The following is a 13,390-nucleotide window of genomic DNA, read 5'->3' on the forward strand; positions in this document are numbered from 1 at the left end:
TGTTTGACGGTGGAATATAATTTAAGGGAGGAATTCATGACACAGCTTATATATGACAATGTATTCGGAGAGAAAATTGTAATTCGATTTCCAAAAAACACTGACGATACAAAATATAACAGACGCAAAATCTGAGTTTTGTACTCGAAAAGTTTTTATTTCATAAATGAATTAACGAGAATGGGTAATTTCGCACACTATTTCTATTTATTGAATTTAAACAGTGATAGAACTATATAATAAACATCGTCTGATAGAATATAGTAATTAGTATATATTTAATATTATATAATGGGAACCGCAATCTTTAACTATTCGCTGATAACACCTTTAGATAGTGTACTAAACATACTCAAAATGGTCTTAATTATGGTTTAAAATTAAAATTGATTTTTAAATCATTACATTATTGTTATTATTATTTTTTGTATTTCCGGAATGATAAGACCAGATATACGCCTCACTGCATATACTGTTTTCTATATTTTAAGCAACAATAAAAGTATCCATTAACATACTTCCCCAGCAGTATGATATACAAGTTAAAAAGTATGTACAAATCGCACAAAACTGTAATCATTCGATTTTGATGCTTATCACAGTGTCATAAAGTCGATACTTGTTATTTACATTAATGACACTCATTTGGTCAACAGCTGGAATGACAAGCCCCAGTACCAAACGAGGACCTGTTGGTCTCCGGGGGAGCGTACACGCGGATTGTTAATCCTGGTATCGATTTGTATTGCTCGTTAAAATGGTTTGCTCGACCTAACTACGAGTGACTCGAACTACGAACTACGTTTGAGTGGATTTATAAAGCGGAGCGTACACAATGCGTATTTACTGTTGCGATTTTCTCTGTTTCATCATAATCCTTTGAGGTGTTACTTAGCTTTACATGCGCGGCTTTTGGCGGCACTACATGAAAATTTGCAGCGGGTAGTAATATGACGTCAATATATTACTTCGTGATTATTAGACATAGTTTATTAGTTGTGTTATTTCATAATATAGAATTAAATTATATACGATAGACACTTTCCTATCGCAAGGCTTATTTCAATGCAGATTATTTAGTAGGAATAAAATAAGTCTTACCAATATTTTACAATTTAAATTAATCTTTACCATAATTGACAACTAAAATTCACTTATATCTCTTTTTTTTCTTCTATTTGGTTGATAACGATTCTATTTTGGAAGATATTTGCTAGAGGGGGTGTAACTCAGCGGTAGAGTGTCTGCTTCGCATGCTGAAAGTCCTGGGTTCAAATCCCAGCACCTCCATACATTTAACTTTCCTCATCTTTTTATAATACCATACATTTTTAATTTGCGTCTGGATATTTTTGTACAAATTCTGACTTGTACAATGATCACCAAAAATAGTCAAATTGCGAGCAGAAAACGACTTATTTTTGCAGGACGTATCTAAAAAATAATTGAAAATATGAAATAGTTGTTCTAATATAATCGCGTAAATTACATTAAGTTATAAAACTATATACCAAGTACCAGTACAGTTATATATGAATATTATAATACTATGTAATCCAAATTGCAATTATATTTAATTACGTAGAAGGTTTAGGTTTATACAAATTAGTTTTAGTACCAAAATAAACGTGCCGTGTTTAAAATTAAATACAGTCATAATTTTAGACGATATTACTGCATACTTAACTTAAAAAATATTTCGAGGGAAAACTTCACATTGGTTTAATTTTGAAAATATTTGAGTTACACTTTCTACTATATATATTTTTAAGATTTATATCAAAGTTGTAATAATGAGACCAAGTTTCTTTTGCCGGCTTGAAGTTAAATTTTTTAAACCAGTGGTATATATTAGAAAATCAATAAGCAAGTGTACTTTATATCTATATTTATTTGTTTATTGTTTATCTTTCTGCCATTACACTTTGATGTGCTGTAGTGCGCATGCCGGCAAAGAGTTCTGACAAAATATCATGAATGTATAGTTGCGTGTATTATAAAAAATTGCTAATAAAATAATATAATGAAAGTATCGAATCAAGACTTAGACTTTATTTTAAATAAAATACAATGTTCAGATTGTAATTATGTTACTAATATTTTTTCCAATATTGATTTATTTTAAAAAATATATGACACTGAATAATTTACAAGCCTTGTTTAAACTAAATAAATATATATATTACGATAGTTAGACGATTTATCGTCATATTTGATTGCATTTGCTTATATTATTTATATTTAAATAGAAACCAATTGTTTCAATGGTAACCAGACATGTTTTTTTTATGATATAGGTAGGTGGACGATGTTAAGTGTATATGTACGAAATATTAACCATTCCGTACAAGGTCAGTGCGCCACCAACCTTGGGATCGAAGATGTTATGTCCTTTGCCTGTAGTTACACTGGCTCACTCATCCTTCAAACCGGAACGCAACAATACTAAGTATTGCTGTTTAGCGATATAATATCTGATAAGTGCTTGTTTTCTGAACTTGGCCTCCTTATTACATACATAGCGTTACTATGTCTAGTTGCGTATTAAATAGGTTTTAAATTAAAATGTAGTTAAATAAGAAAATACTTTTGATAAGACATTACGCGCACGTAACGTGTATTAAAAATACTATATGATTTTAAACATGAATTCGAAAGTTATCAACAATTTATTTTCTTTATTTTCCATTCACATGTTTGAAATTGCCGCTCGAATATTGCCTGTATTGTACCGGCAGGAACAATCGCATCTAATTTTCTAGAAATACGCTGTTTCTCCGAAGCAATTCTTCGAGGTGCCGCTTTATTAATCACAATTAAGCTTTATAACACGCAAACGACTTGCATAACTTTTTTTTTTCGTTCAATTCAAATGCTTTGAATAAATTACCCGTAATCACATATTGTGTGAAATAAAAAAAAAATCTAAAATACATACTTGGTTTAAATGTTTCATTTTTATTTTAAACACGTAATGAGTTTTTAGGTTTTTTTTTTAATTATAAAGGGTTAGTTTATGAAAAGTATACTGAAATATATATTCAACTAAATATTAAGGTCACGAGAGCTAGATTACATTTAAAAGGTTAAAAGCTTTTATAAGCAAAAATTACTAACAAACGCGATATAGCGCGCCGAAAGTAAAAAAAAAATCGAAATTCAAACATTAATGTTTAATATTTCTCTTGAATTAAAGGAAAGACACCTTAAATGACTGAATAAGGAATTAAGGCGGTGCGTCGCTTGCCTTAAAACTAAAATTTCCTAAAGTCCTATTAAAATGAAACTTTACAATACAATAATATAGATACATACATTTTCATAGAGACTTACACACAAGCTGCTACTATCAATGTTCAGTGCGAACTGTTGAATTATTTATTTTATACATCGTCAATTGACTTTTATGCAAAAGATAATCTTTTGTAAATAGTATGTCATTTGACTTATTATAAATGAGAGCCGCCGCGCCGGCTAGTATTATTGACTTCAGTTAATTATCAATTTTAGAATTCGTACTACAGTTTACTAGGTGGTAAGGCCGTCCGGGTCAGATATTCTACCGCTAAAGAGCAGTTAATAAATGAGCCTGTATAACTACAGACACAAGGGCCATAACATCTTCGTTCCCAAGGTAACGCATTAGCGATGGTTAATATTTCTTATTTCGCCAATGTCTATGAGCGGTGGTGACCATTTCACGATAGGTAAACAATTTCCCCGTTGCCTAGCTATAACATAAAAAATAGCAGTTATTAAGAAAAAGCGGCTATCATTTAGCCAACCAAAATATAATTTTTTTAATTTAATTTTAAAGTTTAATGTAACATTAACCATTATACATATATAGTCATCTTAATTCAATAAAGCACGAAACCTTTTTTTATTATACCAAAGTTAAACCATTGCATTACGACACTTAAAAATATATATAATACTGAGGGAATTTAGGGGGGGTGAGTCAATTTAGTAGTTAGTTCGCAAGAGTAGTTTAAGTTAAGAGTAGAAATTCAAATCAAAATATACCTTATTCAAGTAAATTTTAACGAACATTTTTTATTAAATTTCATTAGACTTAGATTTTACCAAAAACCGGCAAAAACTCAGTAATCTTTTCCAACATTTCAAATACAAAGTTATATTATATCAGATACAATTAAATTTATTTACATTCTGCCCCAGTCAACAAGAACTAAACGGTTTTTTTTTTTCATCTATATAATCTTGGATAGAGTAATGTGCCTTATTTTTAACAAGCGATTTCAATTTATTAATTGGTCGATTTAAAAATATCTGAGTATATTTTATAATATTATTTCATAATAGAAATTAATAATAATTTTTTTAACCACATACCCTCCGAAAGAGCCCCACAAACCCCCCATATGTGGGGCTCGCCAGTGTCCAAGGCGCCGAGTGCCCCACTAAAAACCAGCAGTACGCTATGGGATCGCTTGCGCATGCTAACGATAGAAATTAATACCTTGCCCCAAGAAGGATTTATTAACTTTGTGTAGGAAACTTGTCGTTATAAGCTAATCCTTATTTCTTTGCTTATGAAATGATTAACTTATTCTATCAAAATGATCATATTATTGTAAATAGTCAGTAGTACATTGACCTTTATACCCAATTATTATTAAACTCGATATTGAAATTATTTGTCAAATAATGATTTTCATCGATCTGCGGATATTACATAACACTGAGATACTTAATGAAGAAGTTGAAAAGTAACAGCCTAGGGGCTGTCCCACTGCTGGGTTAAAGTATCCTCTTTCTTTTTGAATTGCGGGTTGATTGGTTATACATGGTTTCTATCTGACACATGCACATCCTCATAATTCTTTTCCTTCAACGCCGAGCGCGAAATGAATTATAAATGCAATTTAAGCACATGAAAATTTAGATGTAATTGTTTGTGTTTGAACTCACTGGGCTCGGCTCAAAAATGTTATGTATTCTTATGGTTCAATTAATAAGTAAAATATTTAATTTGAACTTGAGAGTCGTAACTGCAGGTCGTGTTTTAAAGTCCTGGAGACACTGATGAGTTTCCATGAGCTTATAATTTATCTCGTGGTCAGGAATGAAGAAAAATATAGTGAGGACACCTGCATGTGTAAGATAAAATTGTACCAACAAACATTGCACCATGCTGGAGTAATTGTATTTCGAAATATAATTATTTTACTAATTGAAAGTAGTCGTGAACGGAAAACCAAAATATATATTGTAGTGATACTCGTTTGGCTCGCATTATCGCTACATTTTATTTATTACTAGCTGACCCACCTGACTTCATTTTTATTTATATAGATTACATTTTCGAATAAATATCAACCTAAAGTCAGGCTTCATTTATTTAAAAGACTTAATTCAATTTAATAATTTATCAATTCAAATCGACTTACCAGCTAACAAGAAAGTTAAGGCCAATTTCCTGTCACACAAATCACAATTTATTTAAAAACACTTAACACAACAATCACACATCAAAATCACTTCATTAAAATGCAATAATAACACTTTACTTTCACAATTGTTACTCTAATTATATTATGATTGCACATGACAATTGTCACAGCTAAGTTCGCTTCGGGTAGCATCACGACAACTGACAAACATTAAGACACTTTTTATACACTATAATTTAATCCTAAATATGTGAGTACATCGTATTTTCTTAAATATCTATTTGTATTTTTATTATGAAAAAATATGTTTCATTATTGACTGATTTCTTAATTTTTGCCATTTTTGATTTAACATCTGAAAGCATACACAGCATCATGTAACTTACTAACTTACTAACTAAACAACATTTTTCAAGACAGAATGCCTAACAATCTATAATACATTTTAACCATCAATTTTTTTAAATTGATGGTTAAACACTTACTTAAACTAAAATTGTTAACAACATACTTATCTATACTTGTAATAATATATGAACCAGCTTTTGTCGGCGACTTTTCGAACCGATATATATAGAATACACATAGAAACCTTCAAAAAAAGAGCACATTCATTCCGTAAAGACCGGCAAGGCATTTGTAAGCCCACCGGTGTTGCAGGTGTCCATGGGCGGTGGTAGTCACTTTCCATCATGAGAGCCTCCTGCACGTTTGACCTCCTCTAACATTCGTTATTATAATTAAAAATACCAAAATCAAAGTCATTAGAACTTCATATTACTTACACTCTAATGGCTGGAAGGTATATCTTATTAAGAATCAGATAAGCATTCCTGTGTAGTACAATTTTTTCATGTTAAATATTACTCAGAACACGATAGTAAAAATAAAAATCACCTGTAAAATAGATGTGTATTGCTTATGAGACAATTAGAAAGTAAATAAATACTTCAATCAAATATTAATACTAGTAAAAAAAATATTGCCAATTGGTAAGTGAAAAGTGGAAACAATTATTTAATTAAGTAAGCTTATAAGGTCACTTTTGACTATTGTTTCAATGTATATGGCATGAAGCTCAGATTCAATCAATTACAATTAAATTTATACATAACCTTCAAACATTAATATTGCCGTTCTAATTTGAATAATCAGTAATGTACTCCCGGCCAATTTCGGCCACGGCGTTTATTCTCAAGGGAGATTAGCCTACACGGAACACATTTTAACATAAAGTAGGTATGTTTACCACAAAAGTTCACGCTCATAATCCACCAGGGTAACCTACCATGTACATTAAATATTTCCGACATCATCGGAAATATTTAATGTACATGATCGACGACTTTACGTGCTATCCGAAGCTTCTAAAGCGATAGCACTGTCAAATTCCAACTTCTGGGTTGCTATTGAAAGTCTGTTGGCAGAAAAGACGCAACATACATATTGGGCTGACCCCGGTTTGAACCTGTCCTGGGTACCGGAAGCTGCGGTGACTAGTGAAGCAGTGTATATCATATAATACAGCAGTTTATGTAAGATAAGTCACAGAGACATAACAGCTTAGATTCAATGCCAAACATTGATGGAAAAACTGTCTCTTATTTCTTTTCATATGAGTCTCGTCATTATAAATAAATTCTTTTGATATCACCTAATTGGTTTATTACGATCGAAAAATAAACTTACCTGAATTTGACAGGAATATTCTGACAAGAAAATCAACTGTGTCTCTATATATATTCACATTATAAGAGCATAAAAGAAAATAAAGTAATAATAAAAAAAAACTAAAAAATAAAAAAACAGAGTACTTATAACTTACTGCATTTACAAAAAAAAATTAGATATTATTCGTAGGCTTGCTACAAGTAGGCTACGACCTTAAATTTTACCAACACGGCAAAAAACATTTGTTGCATTTAATATCGATGGCAGCAAAGTAGATAGGCCATGGTAACGGTGCCAAGGGGGGGATGCTAAGAATCCCCGGGTTTTGGGGGTCCTGCTCTCCTCGGTAAGTCGTAAATACGTGTAGTGACGTTGGTACGTCATGAGGTGAATTCGTCTTTGACCAAATCTCAAGATACCTACCATGATTTTTACAAAAACATCAAACAGTAGCGTATTAGAATAAACAGCAGTTGACGCAGAATTTAAATAAGAACTTACTTTATTCGCACCTCATCGGTAACGTTTGCTCTAAAGTTTTGATCTCTTTTTTTCCATTAGAAGTAGTTTGAAAGTGATAATAATTGTTGAATTATAAGATTTTTTTTTTAATTTTATACTCTACTAATATTATAAAGCTAAAGAGGTTGTTTGGTTGAACGCGTTAATCTCAAAAAATACCGGTTCAAATTGGAAATTATGTTAGTGTTCCCCTTTATCAAAGGCTATTATTATATTTAACATCAAGCTACAACCAATAGGAGCTAAGCATCAGTAAAAAATGTTGCAGAAAAGGGGAAAATGTATTCTTTTTAGGAGATTCCGTTGCGTACGCTGCCTAAACGGTTAAAGTTAAGCAACAATCACGTATGCCAGAATTGTTTTTCTTAAAAGATAAAAAAAGCATCCACCATATCATATGTGTGTCATTTAAGGATGACTTATTATTATTTTTTTATGATTACCATAAAAAAAGGTTATAGTAAGTTCTAAAATAATCCATTATTTGCGTAGATTTTCTGCTCATTGTTATGTTAAATTTATAATTACTCGTTTTTTTAATAGTTAGTTAATAGTACATATTTTTTAAATACAGATTTACTTTTCAGTTTTAAAAGGATACAATTTCTTATGAAGGTATCGTTTGCAGTCATTATAAATAAAGCACAGAGACAGACATTAAAATATGTCGGAATAGATTTAAGGTAATTCAGTTTTTCTCATTGCCAATTGTATGTTGCCCTATTCGGATGCGGCGAAAACCAATAAATACTAATATGCCACGAAAATGAAACTAAAAATATTGTTATTACTAAAATACTATAAGTCCACTTTTAGTAATTTCTAAGTTATACACGGTTGGAACCGCGGGCAGCTAGTTACCAAAAAAACACTTAACTGAGTTATTAAAAATTGTCTGATATTCTGTAAATTTCAAGGGTGATTATACTTTTAAGAAACAATGAGTTAGTGGTTGTTTATTGTGCATTTATCTATATGTTAGCATTATGCTTTATTTATATTAATTAATAAAAAAATATTTTCTTTGATAGTTAATCTAAAGTATAATTTATTTAAAAATAGTTTTGATTTTTTTGTCCATAAACAAAAATATATAATAATTATTATGAATAAATAATAAATAAAACAGTATTATTGCATATGCATTATTATTAAAACAAAACATTTGTGTGGTTTAAGAAAATAAATGAGTTTAACTGAGAGACGTAGATGAAGCTATGTGAAATGTTATATGCAAAGTATATGAGACATCTACAAAATTTTAGTCTAACAATGTTAAATACTGTTTTTATGTCGTTTACATTTCTTTAAATATCCTTAAAAAATAGTTCTGGAGGTTGTTACCTTAATTTATTAAATATTTTAATTAGAATGAGCTCTATTTTGATTACAACGAATAAACGGATATCAGGCAGATGTCTTCTTTTACGTTGAGGCTTTTATAAAGTAAAAAAATACATTATTTCAAAAAAACAACGAAATAGCGATAAAATCCGTTATACAATAAATAAAAAATGTTATTTTAAATCATCATGGAAAATTTCAAGTTAATTTATACATAAATGTCGAAATGGTAACTATATTTTACTTAAAGTGCTCTCCTGAAAAATTGCTATTACGTAGATGTCCGTATCTACTTTGCTGCCATCGATATATTTGTAATAAATATTAGGTCCTTACATATGAAATTAGCGTTTTGTACGTAGGAATATAAAGCCATTTTTTTTGTAATATATATTTAATTAATCAAAGTATGCACCGTTGTTATCTATGAACATCTCATAAACAGTTCATTGATCCTTTTACTAAAGAAACCATGGGGGCGAGAATCAATAAACTCTTTGAAGGCGGTTTAGACTGCCGTTTTCCAAATTCCGGAAAAAATGGTAATCTGTTGGAGCAAGGTCCGGGGAGTACGGTGGATATCGCAGAAATTACAATTGTAGCTAATCTAACTTAGTGGTTGTTTATTGTGCAGCGTGTGATCTTGCGTTGGCGTGAAGCAGCAGTGACCTAGAGCGATCGACCAATCACAATGCCTCAAGACCAAGGTGTTTAACCAATGTGTCTTGCCTATACTCACCTACGGTGCCGAAACATGGACGCTTACTAAGCATAACATGCACAAAATAAAAGTGGCACAAAGGGCGACGGAGCGTGTTATGCTAGGCATCTCCCTCGTTGATCGTGTACCAAACGCAGAAATCCGACGAAAGACGAAAGTCCAAGATATTGGGAAGCGTATCACGAGGTTAAAGTGGAGATGGGCTGGACACTTGGCCAGACGAAAAGACGGAAGGTGAACTAAAGTCGTCACGGAGTGGTGGCCTAGAGAAGCAAAAAGGCCAGTGGGCAGACCACGCGCCCGATGGTCAGACGATTTTAGGAAGATGGCGGGTGCTCAATGGAAGCGACTAGCACAGGACCGGAAGAACTGGTGCGCCTGTGAGGAGGCCTATGTACAGCAGTGGATTAATGTGGGCTGAATATGATGACCTAGCCTTTGCGAATGCTTTAATGGACTTTTGATCAAAGGCGAATTTACGGACACTCAAAATAGCAAAGGTTACCCCAACTAACAAATCAAGCTCAACTCTGAACGCAGACAATTATCGACATATATCAGTACTGCCAGTGCTATCGAAAATACTCGGAAAAAGTATTACATAATAGGTTAGAGATTTATTTGAACTCTAAAAAATTCATTTCGAATCAGCAATATGGGTTTAGGCCACAAAGTAATACACTCGCAGCGACCATGGACTTATTTACCAAAATAAAACATAATATGGACAGTAAAAACATAGTTCTAAATACGTTTATTGATTTAAAAAAGGCGTTCGACACCGTAAGTCATAACTTACTATTAAAAAAATTAGAAACTTTAAATGCTACCGGAAACGCCTTAAAAATGTTTAAATCTTTATTTACATAATAGATTACAAGTTGTAAAAATGGATAATAATTATCAAAGTACTGCCGTACCTGTAACTTGTGGAGTGCCACAAGGGTCTATTTTAGGCCCTTTACTATTCTTAATTTATATTAATAACATACAGGAAATAGGACTACTAGGACATCTTACCCTCTACGCAGATGATACCTGTCTATTCTATTTTGGACACTCCATACACGACATTATCTCACAAGCCCAACGGGATTTAAGCAAGTTATTTTCATGGTTCCGATATAATTTATTAACAATTAATATTTTTAAAACATGTTATATAATATTTAAAGCTAAAAACAAAATAATTCCGCAGTTTGACCCTCTTACGATTAATGATATACCTTTACAGCAAAAAACCAGTGAAAGTTATCCTGGCCTGAAAATAGATAGTGCTTTAACATGGACCGTACATATAGAACACATAAAAAGAAAAATTTCGAGTCTAATTGGACAACTTCGTACCCTATTCGGACCCTATTTATTGTATTTAATTGAGATCTGTGGAGGTGCTACGAAAACTAAATTATCAGACATACAAATTGCTCAAAACAAAATTATAAAAATGATTTTTAACTATACGTTTTTAACACCTACAAATAAACTTTATAAAGAAACAAAAATTATGACAATCAAACAATTATATATTTATAATACATGTATTTATATTAAAAAAACCTTAAATAAAGCCATACATACTGACATATCTTTTAAAAAATTGAAAGAAACATCTAGTCGCACCATACGTAGCCGTCGTGCGAGACTTCTAGTTTTGCCCAAAACTAAAACTATTTACGGCAAAAAAGTATAACTTTTAAAGGCGCACAATTGTACAATAAGATACCGTCACTTATAAAAAATGTAAACTCACTTATCTCATTCAAAATAAAACTAGCTAATTACATTATGAACACCTTTTGACAATACAATGAGATAGGTGGGTAAAAACAATTTTTTTAATTCCTAATGTAAGAATATACATATGTATATATATGAACAAACTTTTTTATAACTTTTTTTTAACTTAGCTTTAATTAATCAGCCTATTTTTTTATTGTATATTTATGTCTTGTTTTTGTTTTATTTTTATTTATCTCATTTATTCTATTTCTATTTGTAGTTAAATTTTAAACTGTGTAAATTTCGTAAGTATATGTTTAAAATTAACTTCAAAATACTCACCTATTAAACTTATTAACACTTCCTAATTACCTAAAACATAGTACTTAAGATGGAATGGCGAATTTAATTGTACACATTATTTAACCTCTGTTCTCAAGTAATTGACTATAATATGTCTTATTGAGAATAAATGTCTTTAAACCTAGGTGGCCCATCGGCTCGTCCGCCTTTTCGATAAAAAACACTTAACAGTGCACTATTTTCTTAATTGGCTTTTCTATCAAAAGGTTTTAGGAAAATATCTGTGACACAAAAAATATATTTCTATTTTTAAATCTAATTTATCGAAGCGAGACGAGTGAGTCATTAAAACTGTTTTACCCGTGATATAATCAGAGTGTAGTATTATTACAGCAATTAAAGTTAGCTTATACGTTAAGTTTGTTTTTTGCAAGTGCTTCTCCTAGTACAGTGAAAACATTAAACTGCATCGCAATTTGTAATTTAGAACCAAGTTAATTACTGAGAAAACAATCATAATAATCTAGCCGTCTGCACTTACTGTACTATACGTTATTGGAGTTCCGATTTTCTTAATACATGTTTATTAAGATACCTTGTAATATCACTGAAGATAATTGTTTATGTTATGTCTGTCCATTTAATTATACTTAAGTCATTCCTTTCGCAGAAATATTAGGGTTGTGGAAAAGTGCCACACCGCTGATGATCCTGCCAAGCTTTCTCCTCAAATGGAAAGCCGGCTTTAGTTAAATATTGGAATATTTATTGGTTGTTATTTTTGGTCACTTTTACTTGCTTTTTTGTTACATGCTAATTTTGTTTAGTTTTTAAATTTTTTTACACATTTTTTGTATGCGAATAAATATCTATTAGCATTAGGTAGGTAGGAGAAGAGGAGATTGTTGAAACAGTTTATGCCAAGACCCACATGAGGTAAGTCGGATGTAGAAGTTGAATTATAAATCTTCAAATGCATCAGCTTTAAACGTCCATAAACAAGTAAAACAAAACTTGGCTTCCGTACTGTCAGCAAGCGGCTGCGTGGCAAGAATCCATTCACCTATTTCACAGAAAATGTATTGGCGGGTCGCCAGCTGAAATCCCCCTTGCTCAAGTGCGCCAGTTTTTACACATCATTGCCTGAAATCGAGCTTCGAATCACTAAGCGATTGAGTAATTTTCGTTTAAGCACGAATCTGATAAACTAGTATGGGCATTTTGCTTCACAAAGCTCATGTGAAGCGAAATACCTATACAAGTTTATTAGGTTTGACTGTAAAATATATGAACATTTTGTAAGAAACTTCCGACATTATCGTATTTATAGCGTACTAACTTTTTATTATTTACTAGTTCATAGAGCTGAGGAGGCCCAGTGGTTAGATCGCAGATGGCGGGTTCAAGCCCTGGTAAGCCCATGTGAATATAATTATTTTTTTGAACATACAATGAGATACTTATAGCATGATAATATATAAGTATATAGTTTATGGCGATTTATCTCGTGCTCAGCAGTGAAGAATAACATCGATAGAAAGTCTGCATTTATCGGATAAAAATCTGCCACATATATCCACCATTCACAAAAAGATGGGGCAGCAGTGAAACACTTAAAGGCTCTTAATTAAATAGAAAATTTACTTTATGACTCTCAAGTAAATTCTTATGATATACGCCTGTTTTTTAC

General features: G+C 31.4%; 1 non-coding gene across 1 annotated transcript; it reads left to right on the plus strand.

Annotated features, from left to right (window-relative positions):
- Positions 1–1,218: 1,218 nt before the first annotated feature.
- Positions 1,219–1,290, plus strand: Trnaa-cgc (transfer RNA alanine (anticodon CGC)). The gene has a single exon. It is a non-coding gene; the product is annotated as a tRNA-Ala (tRNA).
- Positions 1,291–13,390: the final 12,100 nt, after the last annotated feature.

Source organism: Nymphalis io, chromosome 20, assembly GCF_905147045.1.
Source record: "Nymphalis io chromosome 20, ilAglIoxx1.1, whole genome shotgun sequence".
Lineage (NCBI taxonomy): Eukaryota > Metazoa > Arthropoda > Insecta > Lepidoptera > Nymphalidae > Nymphalis > Nymphalis io.